The 23,819-nt window shown below is 37.5% G+C and overlaps 1 pseudogene; it reads right to left on the bottom strand.

The window, feature by feature from the left end:
• Positions 1-4,160: 4,160 nt before the first annotated feature.
• Positions 4,161-22,175, bottom strand: LOC128095032 (vomeronasal type-2 receptor 116-like; annotated as a pseudogene).
• Positions 22,176-23,819: the final 1,644 nt, after the last annotated feature.

Below are 23,819 nucleotides of genomic sequence, written 5' to 3'. Positions count from 1 at the left end.
TCATAAAAATTGGTAGTTTTCATATTTACAAATGACAAATGGGCCTAGAAAGAAATCACAGGAACAACAACTTTCACAATAGTCAAAACACATAGACTATCTTGGGTCAACTCTAACCAAGCAAGGAAAGACTTGTATGACAAAAACTTCAGCTATTGGAAATAAGGAATTGAAGAAGATATCAAAAAGATCTCCCAAGCTCATGGATCACTAGGATTTCAATAATAAAAATTTCCAGCTTACAGAAAGCAACCTACATATTCATTTCAATCCCCATCAAAATTCCAGATCTATGAAGAAAAAAATTTCAGTTTTATTGGAAACCCAGAGAATGCAGGATAGCTAAAATAATCCTGAGAAATAAAAGCACAGCGGCAGATCTCAATATTTACAATTTTAAATTGTACTATAAAACTATAGTGAAAAAAGCTAATGATGTTGTCATATAAACAGAAAAACTGAGCAATGGAATCAAATTAAAGATACACATAAATCCACACAACTACGGACATTTGATCTTTAATAATGAAGTCAGAAATACAGTGTGAACTATAGACAGCATCTTCAATTTATAATTCTGCTGATTGAATGGGATATTTGCATGTAGAAGGATGCAGTGGGTTACATCTTCATCACTCTTCACAAACTCTAGTACAAATGTCTTAAAGACCTCAAAATAAAACCAGATACACTAAACCAGATTGAACTCATTGGCATAGAAGATGACTTTTTGAACAGAGTAATGATATGGCAGGCATTAAGATCAATAATTCATAATTCTCTAAGGTAAATAACACTGTTATTTGGACAAAACGGCAGCTAACAGAATGGAGGAAAGGTTTTATCAACTCGACATCAAACAGAAACTAATATCCAGAGTATCAAAAGAAGTAAAGAAAAATCCCTGATATGCTACAGACTATGCCTGCTAGAAATCCAGGAAGCCTACCTTCAGACCTCTTCTTCCTGTTTCCCCCAGATCCAACCCTCTTAGCCTTGTCATCAGCTTTGCAGCAGAAACTCCTGTGGTTGCCTTCACAGCCTCACTATTTCCATTTCCTGTGGATCCCACAGATCTTCCCCTTCTATCTTCCATCTCACCACCCTTTGCTATATCACAGAGCCCAACTCCAGCAGACACATGTTGCTTACCCACAGGCCACTTCTTTCAGAAAACCAACAAGGATTCCAATAAACCTTTTCTTTCCCCCTGTTCCCACAAATGCAATCCCCCAGTATCATCCACAGTTCTGCAGCAGAATACCACTGCCAGGCTGCTCTCTCAACTGAAAAATACACTGGAAACTAGCCAGGACAATATGTCTCCATTTGTGACCAGTAAACCTACTGAAGCTGCAAAACAAGATCTTAAAACAGCCTTTATGAATATTATTGAGGTTCTTAAACATAAAGATACTAAATCCTTTAAGAAATCCAGGAAAAGGATGGCTAGGAACCAGAAGTTGAATGTCTCAAGAGACCTAGGGTAAAACCAAACACAACTGACTAAAACAAAAACAAAACAAAAATCAATGAATTGATTCCAAAATATTCTTTCATGCTTGTAGATCAGTGTCTAGCCAAATCACCACCAAAGAGGTTTCCTTTGGCAGCTGTTGGAAGCAGATGTAGAGATGAGACCCAGGGACAAACATTAAGTGGAGGACAGAGACCTCTGGGGAATAGAAGAAGAAAGGATTATATAGGAAGCAGAAAGGTGAAGGAAACTAGGAAAACATGGCCCAAAGAATCAACTAAGCAAGGACTTATAGGGGCTCACGAAGACTGAAGCAGAAATCATGGAGCCTGCATGGGTCTGTGCTAGGTCCTCTGCATACTTGCAGTAGTTGTTGAGCTTGGGGTGTTTGTGAGACTCCTAACAGTGGGAGATGGGTGTGTCTGACTCTTTTGTCTGCTCTTAAAACACTTTTCCTCCTAATAGGATGTCTCATCCAGCCTTGATATGAGGGTTTTTGCCTAGTATTATTTGCCATTTGTTATATAGTCTTTGTTTGACCTCCCTGGGAGGCCTACCCTTTATGAAGGAAAAAGGAGAAGCAGTAGATCTACTGGAGAGAAGAAGTGCGTGGGGGATGAGACAGGAAAGAGTGGAGGGAAGGCAAACTATGGTCAGGATATATTGTGACTAAGAATAATAATTACTAAAGAAAAGAAATCCAAGAAAACAAACAAACAGGAAGGAAATGAATAAAACATTTCAAGACCTAAAAATGGAAATTAAATCAATAATTTAAAATAGGACCCAAAGTGAAAGATTTCTGAAAATCAAAAATTTAGGAATATAAATACAAACAGCAAAGCCAAGCATCACCATCAGAATGTACCATTTTAATGAAATTTTTCATAGATTTTTCAGAAGAAAATATACGGCTTAATAGGGATAAACCAAAACAAAAAAGAATAGCTGAAAAAAAAAACACGGACAATAAGAGAATTTGGGGAAGTTTCACTATTCCTGACTTCAAATTTACTAAAAAGCTATAGTTTAAAAAAACAGCATGGTATTGGAATAAAAAAAGACAATGGATTTGAGTTGAAGGCCTATATATACGTTCACACACCTATGGATACCTGACTCTGTAAAGAAAACAAAAATACAAATTTGAAAAAAAGTAAGGCATCTTTAACAAATGATGTAGGCTTAATAGGTCTGCACATATAAGACATCTTGTAATAGATCCATACAGATCTCCCTGCACAAAATTCAAGTCTAAATTTATCAAAGGCCTCAATGTAAAATCAAATACATGTGAACCAGGCAGGAAAGAAAGTGGGCAAGAGCCTTGAAATCATTGGAATAGAGAAAAATTTCTGAAAAGAATACCATTAGTGCACATACTAAGAACAATAATTAATAAACTGGGCCTCATAGAACTGAAAAGCTCCCCTTAGTAATAATCATAAAGACAGTTCTTGAGATTCAACGTTGTATTCTGGTCTCTGACATTACTTCTTGCATAATAGAAAACACACTTATACAGGAAATGAAAACAAAATAATTCTTAGAAAAGAAATGTAACTTTTATAACCTTGGACCAGGGATATATATTTGACAAAAAAAAATTTGCAAGTTACTACTATGTTACAATTTACTTAAGACCCATGTTTTCCTTCAATAGATATGTGACAAATGCAGAGTTCTGATTTTCAGAGATCTCTAACATCCATATATACAAGCTGTTCTTCCCTTATCAATTCCCTAGCTATGTCTCTTTTGGTACACTTTAAGTTGAAGTTTCTTATGTCATATGCATTAACAGTCCCAGTTATCTCTCATATCTCATTCTTTGTCCATAGATTATTTCTAATTCTGACATCTTAAGAGTACATTGAAAAGCAGAACCAAGGGCATAGTCTTTGTAATGTTTTTCTATATTTAAGAAAAAACCTTATGTGATTTTAAGTGTGTGTGTGTGTGTGTGTGTGTGTGTGTGTGTGTGTGTGTGTGTGTGTGTGATTATGTGCCCATGTGAGTTCAGATAACCTTAAAATCCAGAAGGGGTCATCTGATTCTTTGGAGATATTGCTATAAGTGGTTGTCAAGAGCATTTTGTTGGGGATGAGAATTGCATAAGGTCCTTCTCAAGAGCAGTACATGACCTCAACTGCTTAGACATTAACCCAGCATCTGCAATATTCTTTCTATTTGTTTATCAAAACATCCTGTTCTGCTCTAAGTTCTACTGTTCTAACCCCTAGGATTCATCAGGATTATCTTACCGTTCCCCTGGAAGGAGGAATATTATTTTACCATCATTGATAAGCACAAGTTCACTCTCCCACAAATATTCTGCATTTTTATCTCACCACTCATCTGCCCTCAAAGTGATTTATTCACACAGATATTAAAGTTAGAACATTGATTTTATTTTGAACATGTTTGTATTTTAGAGAAGAAAAGGATATTTCCACACTGCACTATTGTCCAATGGCTAGGTCTTATGAAATGAGTGACTGAGTGAAAGATTACAGGAGCCAATGTAGACAACAGTAGTAGACACAATACTGCTAGGTAACATCGTTAGAGGAAACAGTGAGAGTCATTGTAAAAGGGACAGGTGTTTCATTATAATTCAGCATTTGGTGGTTATGAACCAACTATATATTTGTCTAATATATAACCAACTATGTATTAGAATTCATGAAATATCAGTTTTGGAAGATAATTTCTTCCTGATCTTTTGGAAAGAATTTCTATCTGGTCTTAACAAACTTATATAGCACTTGGGAATGAAGACACATCCCATAATCCCTGCACTGGAAGCCAATATGGAGAAAATCTCCACAGCCACCATGACCTTACCCTTAGTACTATGGTACACAGGGAGGAAAGTGATCCAGACACAGCAGAACAACAGCATGCTGAATGTCAGCAACTTGGCTTCATTGAATGTGTCAGGCAGACTCTTGGACAAGAAAGCCACAAAGAAGCTTCCCAGAGCCAGACATGCCAGGTATCTCAGGACACAGTAAAAGGCAGTGACTGAACCCTTCCTGCACACAATGATGATGTGACCATGCTCAGAATGTGTATCAATATCAACAAATGGAGGAGAAACTCCTAGCCAGACTGCACAAACAATAAATTGGATGAGAGTACAGATAACAATGATGCAGTTAGGTGCCACTGGAACTAGAAAAGACCTCATCTTTCTTCCAGGGGCGGTGACTTTGAAAGCCAGAAGGACAGTAACTGTTTTGGCTAACACAGTGGAAACAGCCACAATGAATACAACTCCAAATGTAATATGCTGCAGGATGCATGTAGCTGAGTTTGGGTGGCCAATGAAGAGCAAGGGGCAGAGGAAACAGAAAATGAGTGAGATGAGTAAGATGTAGCTGAGCTTCTGGTTATTGGCTTTCACAATGGGAGTGTCATGGTGCTTGACAAAGATCACAAGAACCAGACCTGTGAATGCAGAGAAGCACAAAGCAATTAAGGCAAGAGCCATCCCCAGGGGGTCTTGATAGGTCAAAAATATCACAGGTTTGTGAATGCACTGGTTCTGCTCTGTGTTGGCATACTGGTCCTCTGGACACTTCACACACTGATCCACATCTGATAGAGAAAGTAAAGTTTTATTAGTTCTGCTTCAGCACTTTTATTGACAGGACATTTCAATTATGTGTATTGAAAAAGCATTGCAATATCTGTATTTTGTTTTTGAGGGTGTAATTGAAGAACATTGCTGCATAGCAATGCTTCCATTTCATAATACTCGTTATCTCTATGGGGAACAAAACCAAAGAATCATTTTTGAATTGATGTGATCATGTGACATGATATTAGAAAGTACAGATTTTTTAATACATTACAGATGCTATGATGAAGTGACTTATAGTGGTGAATTCACAGAAGCGAACCACACTTTTTCTGAGTGTATATTAAAATCAGATATCCCATAGATTCAGTGCCTCCTGATGTCTTTGTCTCTTTTATGAAAGCTGTCCCCATAAGATATGGAGACTGTGTCTTCCACTGGGACCAGACCTCTGATACATTTTCTAGTTCAAATTTGCTGGCCCAAACACATTGAAATAAAAGCAACTCTACATGGAATCAGTAAGTTTTACATGTGTGTATATTTATATATGTGTATATATTTATAGGTGTATATATATATCAAAGAAACAAAAAGCTCATGAATTTAAAAGTGATTGGGTTTATATGGGGTAAATAGGAGGGTAAAAGTGAAAGATGAAAGTTATATGAATATAATAATGCTTGAGGATGGCAAAAATAAGATAATTCATAAATACAGCCTTAGTTATGTCTTCTTCTGGCAGTAGAGACAGCAAACTCCCAATTGTTTGTTAGAAGCAGTAACACTATCACTAAAAGTATATACCTCTAAATATACTTAGCACTAAAATGACGCTACACCTTGATTCTGTTACCTTTCGTAACAGACAACATCTTCCTCCTTCCCTAATTTCTATTTCTGTGAGACCCAGACTCTGTTAGTGTATGCTAGTGTGAAGTAGATACATATAAACAGTATGAGAAAGATAACACAAAAGCCCTTAAGAAAGAGTAGCAATACAGAATGTTTGTGTTGAGCAATAGTACCCTCTGCATAAGTTGTAATAGCCATGATGGTAAGTGTAGGAAACCATATTATAATTGCTCTGAATCATTGGGTAATTTCAAATAGTGATAGTGGGCTTCCAACATTTTAAGTATTTTTATCTAGAATAATTTTTATGCACTTTTCTATTTAGTTAATTCTTTTAATGGGCTGGGAATTTTGTTCGACTGGGAAGGGAATGTACTGCTCCTGCAGAAGATCTGAGTTCAGTTTTCAGCATCCATATCAGCTGTCTCATAACCACCTGAAACTAAAACTACAGGGTCATTGGATGCTTCTCCCCTGCACTGCCCCTTGTGTATACGTAACCATCAACCTCACATACATACACATAATGAAAGTAATAGTAAAGATAGTTTTGCTAATTTTTGTCACAAATAAATTTTATTCATATGTGTTTTTAAATTTAAAAGAGTTTAATTATACTGTGTTTAATTACAATGGCATATGTTTTATGTGAGATTGCATGGAGTTCAGAAGACAACTTCTAGGAGTTGGCTAACTCCTACTAGTATATGGGTCCTGAGGATGAACTCAGTTCATCAGCATTAGTGAGTCATTTTACGTGCCATATGTATCCCTTAAGGACTTTCAATTTAATTATATAGGATTACAAGCAAAAGTAGTGAAAAACTATCCACCTACCATTTATAATTAGCAAATCTTGAATAAATAATCATTTGACTAATATGGGCTATGTAGGTGATAATATCATTTCAATAATTGTGACTAATTTCTTTCATACAAAACCATTTTAATGGATTACTTTGTGACATTGTTACTGGGTGATGTATATAAAAATATTGAATGTATTTTCCATATCATGTGTCAATACTTATTGCCACTTTCCTAAATTTCTAATCAAATCAAACCTTTGAGAAGAGTTCTCTGGATATTACATGTAGTCTTCTTTCTCATTCTTAGCAGTTTTTAATAATTGAACAGGAAATTATTTTCCCTATTCATTAATCTTACAGAGAGAGGACTTGGATTTGGTTGCCAGCACCTACACACAGTCAAGCAGATCCATTGCCCTATTTTCTTCTCTGTGCACACCTGTTCATGCATGGTATGTATAAACTTATGTAGGGACACATACATATATGCAAAAAAGATTAAAAATATTTTGAAAGATTCAACACCTGAATTTAATCTATGTGTAATTTTAGAGAAGATTAATCACTATGAAAGACCTTGTGTAAAGTTCTCTCACACTGCAGTTTGATTATCAAAACTGTCTCTTTGAGAAAATGCCACTGGTCATGAATTTACAATGAGTCAAAATGTGGGTCAAGACATGAGGAGTTTTATACAGGGACTTAGTTGACAATCATATTCCTATAAAGACTTAGGAAAATAATTTATTGTGTTTGTGTGGTTCCCTTTTAGACCCTTCTGCATCCCAGTATGAGGGGTGGAAAGGATGATCAATGTGAAAGATTTATAACTGTAATAAATACTCACTCATCTCATTAGAAATTTCATTTTCTGGGCAGGGGCTGCACTGAAAACAGCAGACTGCTCTTCCCTCCTGCCAGGATTTTCTGAATCCAGGACCACAATCAGCACTGCACACAGAGGGCAGCATCTGAGGAAAATCAGACACATGCTGATGTCAGAAGGTTTACCTACTCCTTCTATAACTATATTATACAGCATGTTTACATATTAATGAGCTAATTTCATATATACCAAGTGAGTAATCACATTTCTCAGAATACAATAAAAAATGGGGCCTAAAGAAGCTTAACTAAAAAATATTATCTCCTTCAGACTAGCCTGCTGTCCAATCTGTGAAGCATTTCATTAACTGTTAGGTGGTGTAGGAGTGCCCAGCACACTGGACAGTACTGTCCTTAGGCAAGGCTGTAGGACAAAGCAAGCAGTGCAAGCCAGTGCACTGTTCCTTCAGTGTCTATGCTTTGGTTGCAGTCTCCAGATTCCTACCTTGTCTCCCATTAACTATAACCCATGAGCCAAATGAAACATTCCTTCTCAATACGCTTATAGTCACTGTTTAATCACTGCAAAAAAATAGCAAGCTAGGATGAATGGACACCTGTAATTGAGAAATATCTCCAAAAATCTCTGATAACAAAGATTAAGTCCAGGAAAATAGCACTGCAAGGCATGACAAACAGTATAAAGACCTAAACGGCTAAAAAGGCAGAACCCAGTTTATTTTGTGGTGAGGAACTGGTGAGTTGATGTGCAGTGAGCTGGAAGGTAAAGTGTTTCCTGATGTGGAAAGTCCTTACAAAGACTCTAATGCAACTGGAACCTCAATAAAAGATTGTTTAAAGTCAACTGAAGGGTTTCTTAAATTGAAAAAAAATGTACATATCATCTTTATATTACTATGAACCTGGTGATGGAGATTTTTATGCAGAGTCAGAAAGTTCCTGATTGTTGCATGCTCACTTTGCATCTTTTGTTTTGCATTAAGTTCTATTTCAAAACCATAGCATCTCCTATGCACAGAATCATCTCATGTTCTCAACAGATACTAATAACTACAATGCTTCCTTTTCTATTGTTTGTGTTGAAATGGGGTCTCATTGTGTTGTGTTACTTCTCCTAAACTCCCTATGTAGACCAGGCTACATTTCTTTCCTTTATTTTTTATTTCTTTTCTTTTCATTTAATTTTTAATTTGCTAATATTTTAAAGACTATTTTGAAGAAGAGTGGAGACAATGCATGCTCTTGCCCATTTCTTTCTCATTTATTTTAAGACAGGGGTTCCATATGCAGCTCTGGCTTACTTGGACTTGCTATGTAGGACAGGCTGCCCACAAAAAGAAAGAGATTTTCTGCCTCTGCATCCAAAGAGCTTAAATTAAAGACATGCAACACCATGCACACCTGTGTTGCTAGAGTTTTCCTGCCTGGCCCAGGGTCAGGGCAAATCTCTCTCACCCGCCAGTCCCAAGCCGCTCAAACCCGATCAAGTAAACACAGACACTTATATTGGTTTCAAACTGTATGGCCGTGGCAGGCTTCTTGTTAACTGTTCTTACAGCTTAAATTAATCCATTTCTATTAATCTATACCTTGCCACGTGGCTTGTGGCTTACCGGTACTTTACATCTTCCTTATCCTGATGGCGGCTGGCAGTGTCTCCTCCACCCAGCTTCCTGTTCTCTCCATTCTCCTCTCTGTTAGTCCCGCCTATACTTCCTGCCTGGCCACTGCCAATCAGTGATTTATTCATTGACCAATCAGCAACACATTTGACATATAGACCATCCCACATCACACCTGCCCATTCTGATTTTAATGGTTATTCTTTTATTTTTCTCTCATTGTGGTACAGTGCTGTCAAAAGGTGTTGTGTAATATTTTGTTTGTGTTCTGACAAATAAAGTTTGCTTGGAGTCTGAGGGTGGAGCTAGTCACTAGTTAATTATAGCAGTCTGGAGGTCTGTACACAGAGGAGACAGGAAGTTATAAGATTGGGTATATTAAGGATCTAGGCCCTTTTGGTTGAAGGAACTGGAGAGGTATGAAATGACTATGGCTGCTCCTCTGGATCTTTCAAGGTTTTACCCCAATATTTGACTCCTGGTTTTTATCAATAAGATTAATTAGATTAATGCTTCATATGGTATTCCAACATGTGGCCTGACAAAGCTTGAAAAAGGATTCTAGACACACAGGAACAGAGTCAAGCACAGCTTCTTGGTAGGCTTTTCTCTGGTAGGCTTTGTTTGCTGACAGTGAACAAAGGGGCAGCTCTTTTAAGAGAAGGCTTCCTGAGTAAGTGTTATCAGTAAAAATGAGGTGGCTCCAATAAGAGGCTCTGCTGCCAAAAACTTAAATGAATTTATGAGCATTGGATCCTCGGTGGTAATATGGACCCAGTAACTTCCCAGATTTGGCTTGGAAAATATCGCTCCCAATGCTGGTGGTAAACTTGCCTCCACCATGAGACTAGACTGTCAGAGAACCGAGTGGGAGGAGCCAGCACCAGCATGCCATGATCTAAGTTACACAACTGTTTTTCTGTTGCTCAGACAGACAGAAAAGGTTACTGATGCACAATATGGATGAACTTAGACAAAAAGAGTCTCTAAACAGATCACAGTGTGCTTAAAAATATGCGTAATCTTGGGAGAGAAAAGAGAAAGTATATACAGTCTTAGATTTAAAATATAGTTTTAAAATAATAAAATAAAGTATTTAAAATGGAAGTAAAAGAATATAAAAGAAATAATCCACATAAAGCTGAAAAATATTCAGAGTGTTTGGATTATGTATATTATTATTTTGTCTTTAAAATTTTTGGCTGCTAAGAGAGCTCAGATTATGGAAACTGCTATATTAAACCAACTTATGATTTTAAAATTACCTTGACTTCAAAATTTTTCAAAAGATATGTTACTTTGAGGGAGAGGTTATGCTTTTGTTTCCACAGAAAGACCCCCTGAAAAGTCTCCAATGAAACCTATGGCCCAGGTGATCCAGCATCCAGAACAGCTTCCAGCACGCTAACTAAGATGATCCAGCCTCACAAAATAATCCAGTCAGGACTTGACTATAATCCTAAATTTTTTCAGGGTCCTCCAAAGATTACCAGTGCCCCCAATCAACAGGAAGTAGTCTAGAGACCTACTCTCACATTCCCAAAATATGGCTTATAAATGTTTGTTCTTATTTAAGGAAGGATTGGTTACAAATTGTTATTGGTTATACTCAACAAAGGCTAAACAAAGGAGTTAAATTTAGAGATATCTTTATAAAAGAAGGGGAATATAATATAGAAATGTTGGAGGAAATGGGTAGATTATTGAACTTACTTTAATTCAAAATACAAACTCAAAATATTTTATATTGGTATAGATTTAAATTTATTGATTCAAATCTAAAGTTATTTCTGGTATGCTGTATATATGTTTCTACTCTTGTTTGCAGTATTGTGCTCATACAGGTCATTTAAAATATAATGTATAATTAAAAATACAGATTAATAGTCTTCTATAATAGTCAAAATTATTGTCATGTTAGGTATGTTTTCAAGGTCATAAACAGATATATTTAGATAGATGATCTTCAAACACTTTGGAGATCTACAGAATATGACATTTAAGATGTTTTAAAAACATAAGTTTTTTTATGACAATGAGAAATGTCTGCTCCTGGAAGTACCAATCTACTTCAGAAAAGATAATAGGCATCAAAGAAACTCCATACGGAGTTTACTTTCTTTGTGGGAAAAGTTAGCCACTTGGAAAAGAAATAGCCCTTGCCTCAACTGCTGATAGTATGCTGTCTAAAATGGACAAGAAGGACACAAAAGAAAGTGACTGTCAAACTTTTCCAAGACAAGGCAGGAGAGTCCTTCAGAAATTCTGTTTCACATGAAAGTCTGTCAGATATACTAAATCTGTAGGCCAGAGTTGGATGCCCCAACATTATAGAGGAACATTGGGTAACTGTCCAGGCAGCCTGATGTCCCTGTCATTAGGTAACATTTCACCCTTCTGGGATCTTTGATGAGTTAAAGATTACATAGTTATGATTACAGTTTTCCTTAGTTATAATAGAAAGTAAATTAGATACAAACCTTTAGACTCACCAAGATAAGATAATTAAGTATTTTCTCTAGTTTTGCCAAATGCAAATGGAATAGACAGTGTTACTATAATTCTTACTTAATAACTGTCTTTGTTGAGTATAATTTCACTATATTTATGTTAAAACTTTCCTTTTAAATTAGGCAAAAAGGTGGAAATGCTGTGAAACAATCCTTTTTTATACTATGAATATGTAGTACTCTCATTGACTAATAAAAAACTGACAGGCCAGTAGATGGGCAGGAAGTTAAGTGGGAAAGCCAAACTGAAAATGCTGGGAAGAAGGAGGGCAGAGTCAGGAGAGATGCCAACCAGCCATCCAGGAAGCAAGACATGCTAAAGGACAGGTAAAGCCACAAGCCGCATGGCAATACATAGGTTAATAGAAATGTGTTAAATGTAAGCATTAGCTAGTAACAATCCTGAGCAATCAGCTGAGCATTTATAATTAATATAAGCCTCTGTGTGGTAATTTGGGACATGGCTTCTGGGTATTTGGGGAAAAGAAATAAGGACAGGAAACATCTGTTTACAAAAAGGTTTGACATAGAAAACCTTATTATGTCAAGATGTGTTCCTTCTAATCGGTCAGACTTTATTTGTTTTTTTTTTAATCTGAATTGAAGTTGGATTTTGTTAAAAGTCCTTTCTACACATTTTTAGAAAACAATTGAATTCTGTCCTTGAGTTATTCATGTGGTGTAATACGCTTAACTGATCTACATATGTTGAACCATGCTTGCATCCCTGGAATGAAGTCATCTTAGTTACCAAGACTAATCTTTCTGTTGTGTTGTTGAGATCTCTTGGGAGATATTTAGTCCAGAGTTGTTACATCCCTGTTCATCCAGGAGATTGTTCTCTAATTTTATTTTTGTCTATTTCACTACATAACAATGCTTTCCCCCCTTTTAAAGAAGGATTCTCTTCATGTTTATGAATAAAGGTTTTCTTCCCGTGAAGGTAACAAAGGAATGTCTGTTTCTCTTTTTGAACCAATCTCATTGTCTACACATTTTGATTAGAAAATGGGACCATTAATATTCCATTCTTACTGAGAATTGTTTGTAAATTATTGTCCATTTGTTATTGCAGTATTTGAGACTTTTCTAATAGTTCTTTTTCTGGTTGGTGTTCTAGTGCTGTGTCTATGTTCCTTTGACCTCTTGTGTCCACTCGGTTTTGAGTGTGAAGTTCTTCTAGAGTCTTTCATACTGCTGTTCAGGGGTTATGCATACCTGTAGTTGTGTTCATTACTGAACTTCATTCTGTCTCCTTTTATGAGGGATAATTTTGCTGCATATAGTAACTGGGGTTGGCAGTTATGTCTCTAAATGTTTGAAATACATCACTGTTACTCTCCTCCTTTAAAAGTATTCTTTTATATTTTTGGTTGTGAGCCTAGCCTTTAATGGCTGAGCTATCCCTCCAGCCCACAAAAGTATTCTTAATAGAATCTGCTGTTATCCAGATGGGGCCCTTCTATGACTGAGGCTTCTCTCCTGCAGCCTTCAATTTTCTCTGTTTGTTACAAAACTAATTTTAAGTAAAATATTTCAAGAGCTTCTTCTTTTCTGGAGTTGAGTCTTTGGTATTTAGATAACTACTATATCTAGAAATCTGTAGGTCATGCTGTATTTTGGAAATTTACAGTTTAGTGTGTCCTTCCCCTCTTGTGGCTATGATTTGTAAATTTGATCTTTAATCATATCGACTTGGTGTCCTATGTTTTTCATTCTTCCTTATTGTATTATTTTTGCTATACTTTGAATTTTCTAATTCTTACTCCTGGTCTTCAAGTCTTGCCATCCTGTATTCAACTTAAAATATTCTCTTGTTGAGAATTTTCACTGAGATTTTTTAATTGATTTATTTTCCTTTTCCTTTATATGTTTTCATTTGAACTTTTTTATTATTTTGTATCTTTATTGAAATCCTTTGTCAAATGCTCACTCAGTGTCTTATTGTGTGCAAGTTTTCATGATCTCATTGTATTCTCCAGGAGGTGTACCCTCTTTGATGTTTTTGGAAATTATAATCATCTTTTGAATTTGTTATTTAGTATGTCATTGAATATACTCTCCTATAAGTCTATGACTGTAAGGTTTGGAGTGATGTTGCTTTGATATCTTCATGTTTATTTGTTTGTTGTTAGTTTCTGCATTGGGATTTGCATTTCTGGGAGCAGAGCACTTGTGGAATTGTTTTTAATCCCATGTATTATTCCAGTAGATATTTTTGTAACGTTCAAATGGGGTGTGGTTATAACAGACATGAGGTTTCATTGCTGTCCTCTGAATGAATATTTAGCTCAGTAGCTACAACTTCATCTCATATGCCCTATTCCCAGAGAATGACTCTTCTCAACTCTGAGAAAGAACATTAACTGTAAGTTTCATGCTATCTAGGCCACCTGAGATATCACTTCAGATCATGCTTGCAGAGTTTCCTGAAGTTACAATCTTTAAAATTCAACCTACTTTGTACTGAACAGTTTGAATTGTATACCTTAAAACCACCCACATCAGAATTCACACCTATAAAATACCCAGGATGCATAATGGGATATTTCATTTACAAATTTCCTCAAAACCAATTTTTATTACTACCAATACTTTCCATATAGTGAAAAAATATAGACACTCCCTTATTAGCTTGAATGAACTATGAAATAATTAAAAGGACCAGGCAAAGTTCCTCTACTGAGTAATTTATTTTACAGAGTTTGATTCAGAGCTAGAGAGATGGCTTAGCTTTCAGTAACAATTCCTGCTCATAAAGAAGACCTGAGTTTGATTTCTAGCAGCCACTGTGTGGCACTAAGCTGTCTCAAGTTTCCAGACATGCAAATCGCTCTTCTGGCATCCATATGCACCACACACACAGCAGTTGCCTGACATACAATATAGACAGTCAAAACACCAGTACCCACATAAAAGAAAAAAGAAAGAAAAGGCAAGGTTATAATTCATAGAATATCTAATATGGATCATGAAAATGTTAATTTATGGTTAGAGGTGTTGACAATTTCAGTCATCTTTGTAAAAATAATTAAACAAAATTGGATTATAAAAATTCATGACTGGTGTATTTTTAATTTACTCCATCCTTACAATAGTCTCTCTTTTCAACATCTGTGCCCAAGGTTCAGCATAAGGGAGGAAACCACTGCATAGTAATCGTAATGGTACCAAGAGAATATTGTTCACTTTACTAGAAATATTAAATCATAGTTACAACCAGTTTTATATTTATATTTAAAACCAGAAGCAGGTTCTGATATGGTAAAAATACACTGTATGCAGTCTGAAATCCTCAAGGGATTAATAAAGTGTCATATCAAAAGAAGAAGCATAATATAGGAGGCTAGATATTGGTTCTTAATACGACAATTTATTTCATTAAGTTACAAGGAAGCACAAATGGATCCAATTGACAGTGTTAGTGCTGTGTATTGGAAATCAGTACAGTTTTGTCATACCCACCTGTCTACTTCCTGTGGCCCACTCTATAATGTCTTCCTATAAATGGAGCTGTTGGCCATGTTGAAAATATGGGTTAAACTCTCCTATCTTCACCTTAAGTCCAAGACCGTGTGGGGAATTCCAAATCTGGAAAATATCATACTCTTCCTGAAGTTCTCCTTTTTGGTTCATATTCACTCTGTCCCCAATAGGATTAGTGAAGTGGGTCTTCCTCAGAAAGGAGTGCAGCTGAAACACAGGCAGCATCATATAGTGTATGTGTCCTTCCTTGAAGTCAAAAAACATGCTGATTTTATCTTAAAGGCAGCTTTATTGAAGAAGCCCAGGGAGAAATCTCAGTGAAAGCAAATGGATAAATAAGAGTATCATGATGTTCCTAGAATTTTATTTCTCTCAGAGGACACTACCAAACACAAGCACAGACATACATGCAGACACAAAACATAGATACTCAATACAAACGTACACACACACACACACACACACACACACACACACACACACACACACACTCATCCATATAAAGATAGACACAAAATACAGCCACAGTCTTATTTACACACACATGCCTCAACATTCATATATACATACAGGCACACAGAGCCAGGAATAAGCATCCACACAGATACACAGAAAACATATACACACACATACACACAAACACAGACAAATACATTCAAGGAAAAACACACAGATACAGAAAGAAAACAGAGAGACATTGACACACAAATTTATGCCCACATCAAATGACATACACACATATACACAGAGACACAGCAACTCAGAAATATGTATGTGTAAGCACATAGATGGAAACATAAAAAACACACACACATAGGCACATGGAGACACATTCACTGACAAATATACTCAGGAAGATATATGCAGAAAAAAACACCCATATAGAAAGACACTGACACAGAGACAAATTTATGCTCACTTCCACCAGAAGACAGACAGCTACTGATAGAAACAAATATATACACAGGAACACATATGTGCACACAGATACACAGAAAAATACAAACATACACACATACACAGTGAGGAACAACCATTCACACACATGAATACACATGTATGTACTGAACTGAATCATAGCAATATTACCTGTGTACTCTCAGAATCCCAATTGAGGTCCCCAGAACTGACAGTGGGGCCAGAACTGGTTGAGAGCATGTGTGAAAAACATCCCCTACACTAATTACCACACATTTGACTAATAATGAACAAGGACTCATTTTCTCATTGTGGAGAGTATTCATGAGGAAGGACTGATAAAGCTTCTTGTATTAGAACAGGGGTGATGATATTCAGGTGCTCCATAACAAAATCACTGATCTTCCTTGGTTCATTGTGCCTTTGCATTAGAGATTTATAGCAACATCTAGGTTTACTTCCTCATCAGGAAAAATGCTCTGAAATCTTCCTATTTGGGGAAATATTTCCTAGTCCACTGAGTTTCAGCATCTGAGAGACTCCTAAAGATATAATATTGATGACACCAATATAATCTAGTAGAAGAAACACTACCTTCAAGCAGCTAGAGCCATGTCCTTTTCCATCGTCCATTGGCTGACTATCTATCTGTTCATGAAGAATCTCATTCATTGCATGCGCAAAAGCATACACAGCATTGTATACATCATAACAGCTATCAATAAAGGCCATGTCAAAAGTCTGTACCACTAGACATTCCACTGAGGTATTCGATGAGTAGTTCCTCAGTGTCTTACAGTTGGGTGCAGAGACTTCACAGTTAAAGTTCATCCACTCCAGACTTGCCAGGTATTCATCTGTGTATTTCAGAGGGTTCAATGTCTGGACAAAACTTTTAAAACCAGAAATCTCACCATGATGGTGTGCAAAAGCTAGTGTCCCATGGGATGAGCCAACTGTGGAGACTCTCTTACTTGTAGTGACATCCCACTGTGAGGTGGTGACCCATATTCTCTGTGTACCTAGAGATTCCCACATTCTAAAGCTCACAGCTAGAGTACTGTCTGTGTCACCATAAATGATAACAACATTTGTGGATGATGTCATTATTTGGTTATAATACAGTTCAGCTCTTGGCATGTATAACTTCATGTTGACTGGGATCATGTCCACAAAGGCAAAGCAGACTGCATCTTTTCCATCTCTCTCCTCAAATGTGAGAGAAATTGGGTACCCTGATCACTGTCTGAGATGGCCAGACCTACCCAGTTCCAGCTGAAGTGAAGGATGATGGAGACCATGGCCAGGACTAGAGATGTGTCCTGTGGGACCATCTGATACAGATGGGGAAACTTTTCATGATCACTCAGGATAGGATGGAAAGGTCCATAGGTGAGCTGGAGGACCTAGGACACAGGGAGCAGCATACGATAATATGCACTTCTAAAAGCTTGTAAACACGTTTTTCTGCAAAGATTTCTAAAATTAATCCTTTCCTATTACTTCTTCCCTCATCTCTAATTCAAACATTGTAATGTAGAAGGCCCATCAGTCTCTGAATAGTACTCATGAACTACATAGACTGATACAAATGTAAGGCCAGTCCCCTCCTTGCATTCTTTTTGGCATCTAGGAATGGTAGCAACAGCAAATCCACCCCATAAAACTTACCTACTGAGATTTATAGATGTTTATTATTGTCCCAAGTACTGCAGATGTTGCCCAGTTTGGTCCTGTAAGCATCACTACACACTAGATATTTTCTGAACAGACATAATTAGGGATAACACTATGATCTTGTTCAAAAAAAAATTGGGATTGTAAAGTTGAAACACATTCTTACAATTAACGTCTGGTAAACCAAATTCTAAAGATTTATTTGGTAATAGATCAGGGTTCCTGTTGACCTCATCCACAGTAAAAGCCAAGGACAGAGCAAACTTGTAGTTCTCAGTTGATGTTCTGTAAAAGGGTACTGTAGATGTATCCAACCTTCTTATTAAATAATAAACACAGAACCAATGCAAAGAAGAAAGCCAAGAGGTCAGAGCTAAGAGCTAAAACCTTACCCTTCCTCCTGCGGTGGTCCTACCTCTCCGAACCCACGACCCTGAGATTAAGAGTCTCATGCTCTACCGACTGATTGACGAATTAAATAAATTTAAATTTCAACTAAAGGAGAGGTAGGACCACCGCAGGAGGAAGGGTAAGGTTTTAGCTCTTAGCTCTGACCTCTTGGCTTTCTTCTTTGCATTGGTTCTGTGTTTATTATTTAATAAGAAGGTTGGATACATCTACATTTGGCGCCCCACGTTGGGCGCCATTTGTAGCTAGAGTTTTCCTGCCTGGCCCACAGTCAGGACAAATCTCTATCACCTGCCAGTCCCACAGTCGCTCAGACCCGACCAAGTAAACACAGAGACTTATATTGGTTACAAACTGTATGGCCATGGCAGGCTTCTTGCTAACTGTTCTTACAGCTTAAATTAATCCATCTCCATTAATCTATACCTTGCCACATGGCTCGTGGCTTACCGGCATCTTCACATGCTGTTTCTCATCGTGGCGGCTGGCAGTGTCTCTCTGACTCAGCCTTCCACTTCCCAGCTTTATTCTCCTCCTTGTCCTGCCTACACTTCCTGCCTAGCCAATGGCCAATTTAATTATTGACTAATCAGCAACACATTTGACATACAGAACATCCCACAGCAGGGTACAGTGTTTATTATGAACGAAGATCAACAGATGATTATTTGTAGTCAATACAAGGACTATCCTGTAATGGATGGTACTCCTAAACTCTCTCAAATATTGAAACAAATATCTTCTGTTGCAAGGTTGGGATGACATAAGAAGCTGAAAGCTTGCAAAAGCTTTTCCATCTGGTTTGTGAGTGCATGCACAGAAGTTAAAAGCAAGGGCACAGCTGTACTGTTCTACTCTGGTGACCAGCCTAGCAAATAACATAGCTGTCATCATAGAGCCTTTGCCCAGTGACTGATGGAGGCAGATACAGAGATCCATGGCCAGGCACCAGGCTGAGCTCCAGGAATCCAATTGATGAGAGAGAGGAGAGATAGCGCAGGTGAGGGACATCGAGATCATGATGGGTGGATGTGCAGATATGACTGGCCACACTAGTGGAAGCCCATGAACTGTGGACTGGTGGCTGTAGAGCCCCCATGGGACTGGACTAGGCCCTCTGGATACGGAAGATGGTTGTTTGGCTCGAACTGTTTGGGGGGCACCCAGGAAGGGGGATTGGGATCTGTCCCTAGTCTATGGGGAGGCTTCTGGAATCCAGTGCCTGTGGTGTGACACCTTGCACAGCCTTGGTGCAGTGGGAAGGGGCTTGGACCTGCCTAGGCTCAGTTTGTTGGGCTCTGCTGACTCCCCATAGGAGACCTTGATTTGGGGGATGCGGGGATGCGGGGTGGCTTGGAAAAGAGGGCTGGGGGGTAGGAGGAGGAAGGAGGGGGGACTCTGTGAATAGTATGTGGAGTGAGTAGAAAATTTCTTAATAAAGAAAAATGAAAAAAAGGGCACAGGCTTTGACCAAAGAGTAAACCTGACCATGTCTTCATTTTGAAATTCTTGAGCAATATAAAAAATTCATATGATATGTTAGCTAAGGAGTTTGTGTTATTTTCTTATTAAAGCAACTGAAATGGCTAAGACTGTCCAAGAGCGACTGTTAAGTAAACAATAGTCTTTATGGGGTAACATTTGGCTTATGGACTTACAATTCATTATAATTAGTGGGAAATATAGTTAACATATCCCCCCATGTACAGCCTTATGTTGTTCTTTTTTTTCTTTCAGGATTATCTATTGCAGGTAAAAAAAAAAAATCTTTTTTTACTATTTATTTTTTAAATAAATTCAAAAACCAAAGAAATATTTGGTAAAAGATGTATGTCTGTATGTGTCTATCTGTATAGACGGGAATGATGATAATTTAGAACATAAAATGTCACAGATCACGTGGTATTGAATAACAATTTCCTGTAGTCTAGACAGACCTCAAATACACCTGCTGTAGGTCCTGAGAGCAGAGATTAAGGGCATGCACCCCCACTCCAGTATTGTTCACCTGTTTTATGTTTACACAGGCATGTGATATGTTCATACCGGGTATATCTGACCAACATAATTATTCTTCTAGATAACATCTTTTGACTACTTTTCCAGTTACACTAACACAACACTGGTGTCCTACTGGGATTTGTCATGCCAGTATTTCATGTTTGTAAAATAGAAGAATATAAAGTATAAAATTTTTAGAAAGTACTTATTTTGTAATAAAAATGGGCAACAAATCAGTTGGAAGAGAATATTGGCATTTTGTGCTCATGTTTATGGGAAGAGTAATGACTCATGCTTCTTCCTAGCCATTTCATATCATCTCACCAATACACATCAAACATACTCTTTTATTCTGAATGATTTCCTCAGAGTTAAATACAGTCAGCTTTTCGCTTAGAAACTGTACCTCTCACATGTCTTTGTCTATAGAAATAGGCACTTTTAAAATATTCCCTTTCGCCGGGTGGTGGTGGCGCACGCCTTTAATCCCAGCACTCGGGAGGCAGAGCCAGGCGGATCTCTGTGAGTTCGAGGCCAGCCTGGTCTCCAAAGCGAGTTCCAGGAAAGGCGCAAAGCTACACAGAGAAACCCTGTCTCGAAAAACCAAAAAAAAAAAATTCCCTTTCACCACACAGAAAAATTATCATTGAAATTTTCAGTAAAAGACAAAGGAATTTGAGACTAGAACTTGTGCACCTCAAACACTAACTTCTGCACAGTAAATATTAAGAAACACCAGTTACTTGAGCCATCAGAGTTGCCTATTGGTTTAAAGTTCTGTGTTTGAAAGCAACTATGAGCAGTCCACAAAATCAACATGTGTACAGTGCCCATATTTGTAAAATATGCAGCTATAATTAGTAAGATTACTGAAAGAGAAACATAAGAAGTAAATGTGATATAAGTATCAGACAAGAAACAACTTATACATAAAAAGAAAAGACACATGCTTCTTAAATAATGGCAAAGATGAGCTAGTCAGTAATTCCTCTATCCCTGTTCTCAAGTGTTGCCAACTATCACATGCCACAGCTGTTACTCAGGCAAGTGACAAGGAAAGTGACCATCCATCACTATTAGTGATAGCCTCACTTTCCAAAGAATATAAACATATACTTTACAATCCATAAATTCCTTCCTTATGTAAAGAGAGAGTGTGGAACTGGACTTTGTAATACTTAAAAGCCAGTGATTGTACATATCTATAAGTGAAGTGTGGAGAAACAGGAAGACATGGAGTTCACAGTGGACATGTCTCCTATTTCCATTCCTGATGCATCTTCAGAAGGTAGAGTGACCACATGTGAGGAATTTGAGAGAGTAACTTAATATCTACCTGAAATATCTCTGCACCTAGGTGTGGAACAAATGTTTGTGGTCCTAGAACTTGCACACACTGATGAAAGGACCATCAGCAAACTCTATAGCCATTTACTGCAAATTCAAAATTCATTGAAATAGAATGGGTTCCTTTTGCTGAGACTGACTACTGTGTTATGAACACTGTCAAGAGGAGAGCTATTCATGATGGATCATGGTAGAGACCTCTTTCTTCACTCCACTTCCATCCTTTCAAGTAACTGGAAGAAAAATAGAACACCCTCTGGACAAACTAAAAGTGGTTAAATAGCAATGAATCTTTAGAAGAATTTGGGGTCATTTGTTGGTGTGGAGGTGGAGAGAACACCATAGAAGACTCAAATCATTGCTCTGTTCCTCATCCTCAAACCCCTCATGAAATATTCCTGATGACAATTTACATGAAAAATACAAAAGCACTTACTGTATATTCAAAATGTTGTTGAAATACTCTTTCTCCACTGGCCACTGCACTGTTCTCATGGAGAACATACAACTTGTCACCAAGTCTCCATCCTTTTCGTCAATCTGCTTCATTTTCCAAAAGCACCTGGGATAAGTGAAACTGGCCAGGAGAAGTGGAATGTTCAGGAGCAAGAAGAGGAAAATCAAAGTGAACATCTTTGCCCTGTTCTACACTGAGGAAGTATGAATTGTGAAGTACTATGCAGATAAGCACATCAAATGAGCACCCAGTTATTCCTACCTGCTTTTATTTCTTAGCTAAATGAGAGGCTATTTACACATTCAAGATTCCTTTTTTCCAGTTATTTCCTCACCCCTGGAGTAATCTTGAACAATCTTTTCCCTGGGGCTCTGCACCTGAGGTCCCCAGTCCATGTGAAAAACATGGGTTAATAAGTATGTATGGGGATAATTCAGTCTCTTGTTCCATGACATCAGTCATGTTTGTGGACATAAGGCCCATGGGATGAAGCCATGTTGAAAGAATTTGGTCCCAGGACTACCTAGGTTTAGGTGAACATTATTAGAAATGATGTCAGTGTATTTTCTTAGATGACCTACAATGAAACATAAATTAATGGTTCAAGAAGGACCAACAAAGTTGGAATTCATGGTTACACACAGGGCATTATATCACCAAGTCCATTCCAGGGAGAGGTAGCCTCATTTGTGGAGCATCTGAAAGAACAAAGTATGCACAATGGGAACTATGCTACACCAGTGACAGGTACAGAATATCTAACCAAAACCTGTGCTTCCATTGTCTTGAGAACCAATTATCAGGTCAAATCCCAAAATTTCCTGAGTCCTGTTATATCCAAAATTGTCCAGCTCATCACAGAATCACAGTTCATTTGTATGTTAAATGTTGATTTTTAAATATTCAACAAGATCCAGAGGGACTATCAGATGCTTGTGCATTATTTCAAATATGACATAAGACCCACAATTTCTCCTCCTCCCAATCAATCATTATTAATGGGAAGATAAGCTGAATATTTGAGCTCTAAAACATGATCTCCATCCCTGATCCTCAGTTTTCATAGATATGTTGTGATGACCAATTTCTTCTACTTTATCTTTGATTTCGTACATTGTTTTTTGCTTACTTTCCATTTTAGTAGTGGCTGTGAAGAAGTCTTCTGCTGAGTATCTTAGAAGGAAATAATAATTTGAAGTAACCCTGTAGTGAATGTGTAAACTCTTACACAATTTTTCCTAGTTATCTATTCTTCATCGCATTCTAGAATCTGCATTGTCAGTGGGAGAGTTTACTGATGATATTTTCTTCTGTATTTTTCTTCTCACTGGCTTCATAATGTATCCTATCCTCAGTTCTCTCAAGCCTTTTCTGAGGTAATATATTGTGTGCCCTAATAAAATTTGCCTGAAGATCAGAGAACAGAACAAACCACTAGATTAAACATTGAAGCCAGTCAGTGGTGAAACACACCTTTAATCCTAGCATTTGGGAGGGAGAGATCCCTCTGGATCCCTGTGAGTTCAAAACCACTTGGACTACATGAGATTGACTCAATCTAGGAGAAAAACAGAGCCAGATAGTGGTGGCACACACCTTTAATCCAAGCACTTGAGATCTCATACCTTTAATCCCAGTATTTGGGAAGCACACACCATTAATCCCAGCACTAGGAAGGAAGTGATGACTGTTTGGAGAAAGTTATACAAGGTGTGAGGAGACAGGACCTAAAGGCTTTTCAGGCTGAGGATTCCTAAAGGTAAGATGCAGCAGTAGTTTGTTCCTTTGTCTCTCTGGTTTTCAGCATTTACTCCAATATC

The sequence above is a fragment of the Peromyscus californicus genome, unplaced genomic scaffold (genome assembly GCF_007827085.1).
Source record: "Peromyscus californicus insignis strain IS unplaced genomic scaffold, ASM782708v3 Scaffold_4__1_contigs__length_199733344, whole genome shotgun sequence".
Classification (NCBI taxonomy): domain Eukaryota; kingdom Metazoa; phylum Chordata; class Mammalia; order Rodentia; family Cricetidae; genus Peromyscus; species Peromyscus californicus.
This window is presented reverse-complemented; position numbering and strand designations above follow the sequence as displayed.